General features: G+C 34.1%; 1 long non-coding RNA gene across 1 annotated transcript; it reads right to left on the bottom strand.

The window, feature by feature from the left end:
- Positions 1–506: 506 nt before the first annotated feature.
- Positions 507–2,584, bottom strand: LOC134609198 (uncharacterized). The gene is made up of 2 exons (XR_010090788.1): positions 2,350–2,584; positions 507–2,308 (listed from the first exon to the last, which is right to left on the bottom strand). It is a non-coding gene; the product is annotated as an uncharacterized LOC134609198 (long non-coding RNA).
- Between the last annotated feature and the right edge of the window lie 3,416 nt (positions 2,585–6,000).

Below are 6,000 nucleotides of genomic sequence, written 5' to 3'. Positions count from 1 at the left end.
GCAGGGACAGCATTGAGTGATGCACACTGTATAACAGCTTCTGATTCTCTGTTGGAAATTATAGGAGGGTGACTGAACATTCAAACTCCCAGGTTTATCTTTTAAAACCTAAACACCCTCTGTAACCCAATACTAAATTTAACTCCCCTTTAACCCTAAACCCAATTATCCAAAACACCCATTATACGTCAACTGTTAACACGCTCAAGCATTTAATCATCTTAACACTCTATGCAATCTAGCTCTATAATTAACCCCTTTCTAACCTTAAACCTACCTTTATCCACAAAGAGAGCATTCATTCTAAATATGTAAGATGAAGAAGATGACTCAATTGTCATTGTGTATTACTGTAAAAGAAAAACTTCAAGTGATGTAATGTATTAATGATTTCTGACTGCATGATGAAAATAAAGACAAAGACACTTTTCTTTTTAACAATTTACACCGGATTTATAGTTAGCAAACACTCTTTAGTAAGTTGACAATTTCTGTAACAAAAGAAATTTATTTTTTAACCCCAATGGCAATATTTATTTCAATATCTCAAAAGTTAAAAGGATGGTTTACATAAATTAGAATAAACAACGTTCCCTCACATTTTATAAAATGATTTGTGATATTACATTAAGAAGCAATGTATGTTAAGTTACAATACGATTCACTTTATCTAATCTTCTACTTTATCATAAATTTCTACGGAACATAAGAATTCATAAGTCTACAAGACTCTAGATACCGCTGTCAAAATTGAAAGAAGGAAAAAAAAACGAAAGCACTAGCTGTTCACTAGATTTGTTTTTTTTATCAAAAAATGAAAATTAAAAAAAGCACGTTAGTATAATAAAAAGAAAAAGACAATATAGAGCACAACATACTTTTAAAAAACGAGATCTAACTATATTAAAGTACAATATACATTTAATTCAACTGTTCTTTCTAGTACAAAAAACACATAACTTTACACTACAACATCTTTAGACAGCAGAGCATGCTGAACACGTCTAAGTTAATTTGGCATTGACTACTGTACAAGACATCGCAACAAAAGGACTTGGCACATTATTTTTAAAGCTGTAGCTATCTTACGGACATCTAAAAGTCATTGGGTCAATGGCACAGGTGTTTACATGTTTTGGAACACTTTAAAAATGCAAATAATTTATGATAAATCTGTAGTTGCAATAAGGCACTCCAAATGTTGGGTTTCCGTTAGAGATAAGCAAAATGTCTATGCTATAATTCACACTTTCTAAATATTTTTAAATGGGGGGCAAAGGGGGAAGGTCTGACCTCACTTGGAAGACACATTGCTCCAGAACTTCCAAGCTCTTGATGTACTTTTAACATAAAAGATCCTAAAATCAACTCATAAACACTGACAAACAATACAAACAATGGTTTTAAATGAGAAACCTCCAATGAGCACCATGGCTGAGAAGATCTCCAATAACACTACTACTAATTTCGAAAAGGAGGACTATTTTAGCATTCCAGCTCAGGAGACAGCTGTTCTCCTTCTTTACAAGCTAAGAATCCCCAAAACAAGACTCCAATCAAATATTCCACTCCTTATTCTGACACTACCTATATGCTTTCATCTGGCAGACACAGTTCATGTAGCGACAATTTACATTGGGAGAGCAGGCCAAAATGGCAGTACTTTAGCACAGTGTATTAGAGGCTTTGATTGAAACTGATCAGTAGAACCCACAAACAAACACTGACAGGTGGTTTCCCATCTCACCCTTACATTCTCATGGATGATATCTTCTGAAGGTCCTATTTCTTTCCTCCCTTCAAAACATGACATAGAAACCCCTCCATACCATCCAGAGTTCAGGAGGACAAGATCATTTACTCAATGGGTCCTGTCATTACAAACTTCAAGGTACCTACTAGACAAGGCACTGATCATTTACCAGTTAATGCAGGAACCTTTCTAACATGTTGACTGAGCAAAAATTCAGATTCCACACATTAAATTTTTTTCAATGAAGAGCCAACCCACGTGATGACTGTCGAGTCTCAGATGTCTCAAATATCCTGTTTGGCATTGGATGACTACGAGACTCTAATAAAGGTGACGAAGGTCTCGATTTAATAAGCAAATGATATAATACTGTAAGAAAGCTTTCTGAATGACATCTACAAAAATACCTGTAGATTTTGAAGGTGACTTCTGTATATACAGAATTTGGGTAGTTTTTCTAACAGTATTGAATCATTTAGAAAATATACTAAATTGAGGCTTAAATCTTTAATATTTTGCAAGCTCTTATCATCACAATTTTGCATTTATTTGTCTCTTTTTATCATTACTTAGTTTATTGTAATTACCTTCTTTACAAAGACATTGGGCTGAATTTATCTTCCTCATGCATTTAAGGTGTATTCATATTTAGTAAGGGGAAATTAGATTTTGGCTGTTAAAATATTAGTTTATAAAGTGAATCCATTGTCTACAGATTGAATATTCGCTAAAAAATGAATAGTCAAATCATCTATTGTATTTCAAGTATTTTTAATGGGCATCTGAAAAGATACACATTTTTAAAAAATATTGGATTCAACCAGATACAATCTCCAAATTATAATTGTTCAATGATTAGGAAATATACCCATATTCCAATCAATGCTAAGGTTGAAATAATAAACATATTATTTTTGAAAAAAAATTATTACACCGTCATAAAGCAAAACTTTCAAAATATATCCAAATGTATGAAATGTATACAAAATCTCCGTTCTATCACAAAAGCTTAAAACATTCTAATTTCCTATGAGTGACCCATTTTACAAGCAATAAACATGTTTCACATTGCATCAAGCATAAATAATACAATCAATATAACTAATATTTTATTGTTATACATGATTTGTATTTTTGGATTTTTTAAATTTATTTTTTTATGTATTGACACATGATGTCACTTTCATATATTGTTTTTCAGTATTATAATTATTATAATTAGAAAGAGATTATGTTTTATGGATGATCAAAAAGTCAAAATTCATAATATTGTTTCTTAGTTTACTTATCAAACATTTTCTAACAGAAAAAAACGAGAGTTTCAGCAAGCTACAAAACATAGGCTACATTAGACTAATTATCTCCAGTCAATTTTCATCTTGACGCAGCTCGACTTTATTAAAAAAAATATATATAAACTATTGGTGTCTAAAAGAAAATGTATATTTTATTATTCTTGAAAATAAAATATTACATGCTATATGGACTCTTTGAAGGAGATGCATCAACTCAAAATAGATGCTGCTCTGGGTGCAATGTGATGGACCTTGTTTAGTGCGTTGCCTATGAATAGGTTTTGTGCAATGCATATGTGTAAATACCTATTTTTATTGATCTATTGGCTTACTCTCAGCCACACTTATCTGACCAAAGGCTATAGAGGGAACTGGACCTTGAAGCCCTTTCATGAAGTCAATGCTATGTCCAGGCACCAGACATTGTCCACTGTCTCAGATTGTTTCAGAATTTTGGAAAAGTTTAAAAATTTTACTTGACATATGTTCAACATTTACTAGGGTTTATTGAACACTCATGCACATTAAATATTTAACTGTTCTTCAAATGCAAATTAATACAACCTAAGAACCATTTTGGTGTTTCTTTAGACCATGGTATTTTCTAGCACTGTCGCTTCAACCTTGCGAAAGTTAATTCACGGTCAGCTCAAAATACTGGCATTCAATAACAAGTGAACATCTAAAGGAGGGACCTATTTATTCACTGAATAGTAAATTGGGTGGCTTGCAAGCTATTATGAAAATAGCCTCATTAAATAAAAAGTTATCATTTTAAAAGTATCACTTTGAATCAAAAGCTAGCTGTCAACGCATGACAAATGACCATTTAGTGAATGAACCACAGAGTAAAAAATTCATATAAAAGTAATAATTTTGTGTATTTAAATTATCTTTCATCAAATGGTATTTCATATAATATTATACATAGTTGCTGTAGCATTAACAATAATTTGTGTGGTTTGTGAAAGTAATTTTAGACAAAGTCATATATTGACTTTATATATTCCAACCAATAATATTTCTTCTCCTTTCCACTTATGCCATCAACTCTCATCATTACAGGTAAATTGAAGTTACATTTTCTCTTCATTTACTGTACATTATGTTTCTTACTTTTTTCTCTATATGATTTTATGCATGTAAGGCAACATTAAACTGTACAATTTGTGTTAAAATGCTGTCGTTTTGGGGGTCTGGAACAAATTAATCAAATTTACACTAATTCTTATTGGAAATGTTGATTCGAATCTCGAACAGCTTTCTGGAATGGATTAAGTTATTTTTCCGAGGTTCCATTTCAATGTGTGATCACGGCAGAATATTAAATTACATTGTGATTAGAAGCTGTCATAATCAAGGGACCAAAGCTACTTAAAGAAAATTCATTGTGGAAACAAAAAGGTGACCTACAAATTTCATACTATTTTGTACTATTTAGTAGACTTGTGCACAGTGTAAAAATTTGGCTCAACCAAATACATTTTTCCCAATTTGTATTTAGTTCAGAAAGTTTGACACTTGTTTATTTGACAGTTCAACTTGTCAGAATATCGCGCATAAAAACTTTTTGGGAAAACAACTTGGACTAACAAAAAAAGAAAGCAAAAATGGCGAATCAGTGTATCACATAATATATACACTGATCAGCCACAACATTAAATTCACCTGCCTAATATTGTGTCTCCCTCCTGCTGCCAAAACAGCTCAATGTGTCGAGGCACGGACTCCACAAGACTTCTGAACATGTCCTGTTATATCTGGCATTAATACATTAGCAGCAGATCTTTTAAGTCCTGCAAGTTGCAAGGTGGTGTCTCCATAAATCAGATTTGTCCCAACTGAGATCTCAGGAATGTGGAGGCCACGGAAACACCTTAAATCTTTGTCATGTTCCAAAATCAATTCCTGAACAATTTTCACAGTGTGGAAGGGTGCATCACCCTGCTGATAGAGGCCACTGCCACCAGGGAACACTATTACCACAAAGGGGTCTACATGGTCTGCAACAATATCTAGGTTGGTGGTACATCTCAAAGTAACATCCACATAAATGCCAGGACACATGGTTGCCCAACATATCACTGCATCTGCTGGCCTGCTTTCTTCCCATAGTGTATTCTGCCGCCATCTCTTCCACAGGTAAACAATGCACATTCACCCAGCCATGCACCTGAAGAAAATATGATTCATCAGACTTGGCGACCTTCTTCCGTTGCTCCATGGTCCAGTTCTGACAATCACATCCCCATTGAAGGTGCTAATGAAGGTGGACAGGAGTCATCATGGGCACTCTGACAGTTATGTGGCTACGCACCCCCATAAGCAGCAAAACTGCAATTCCTGTTTGTTCTGACACCTTTCTATCATGGCCAGCATTATGTGTTTCAGCAATTTGAGTTAAACTACCTTGTGATCAGACCAACCAGGTGAGCTAGCCTTTACTACCCACGTGCTTCAATAAGTCTAGTGCACCCATGACACTGACACCGGTTATCCTTTCATGGATCACTTTTAGTCGGTACTAACCACTGCATACCTGAAACACCCAACAAGACTTGCCATCTTGGAGATGCTCTGACCCAGTTGTCTAGCCTGCACTATTTGGCTCTTGTCAAAGTCCCTCAGACCTTTTTGCTTGCCCATTTTTCCTGCTTCCAACACATGAAATATAAACACTGACTGTTCACTTGCTGCCTAGTATATCCCACCCCTTGACAGGTGCCATTGTAACTATATAATCAATGTTATTCACTTATTCAGCTGCTTATTCAGCTGTCAGTTGTTTTAATGTTGTGGCAGATTACACAACAATTAATATTTAGTATATATTGTGCAGTATATGGATAGGCACATTTTCCCACCATTTGGTTCACAGATCAAGTGAGAAACAGTAACCAATAGAGGGGAAAACAGGAGGGTCAGTAATAAAATCTATATTTATATAATAAA

Source organism: Pelobates fuscus, chromosome 4, assembly GCF_036172605.1.
Source record: "Pelobates fuscus isolate aPelFus1 chromosome 4, aPelFus1.pri, whole genome shotgun sequence".
In the NCBI taxonomy this organism is placed as follows: Eukaryota; Metazoa; Chordata; class Amphibia; order Anura; family Pelobatidae; genus Pelobates; species Pelobates fuscus.
This window is presented reverse-complemented; position numbering and strand designations above follow the sequence as displayed.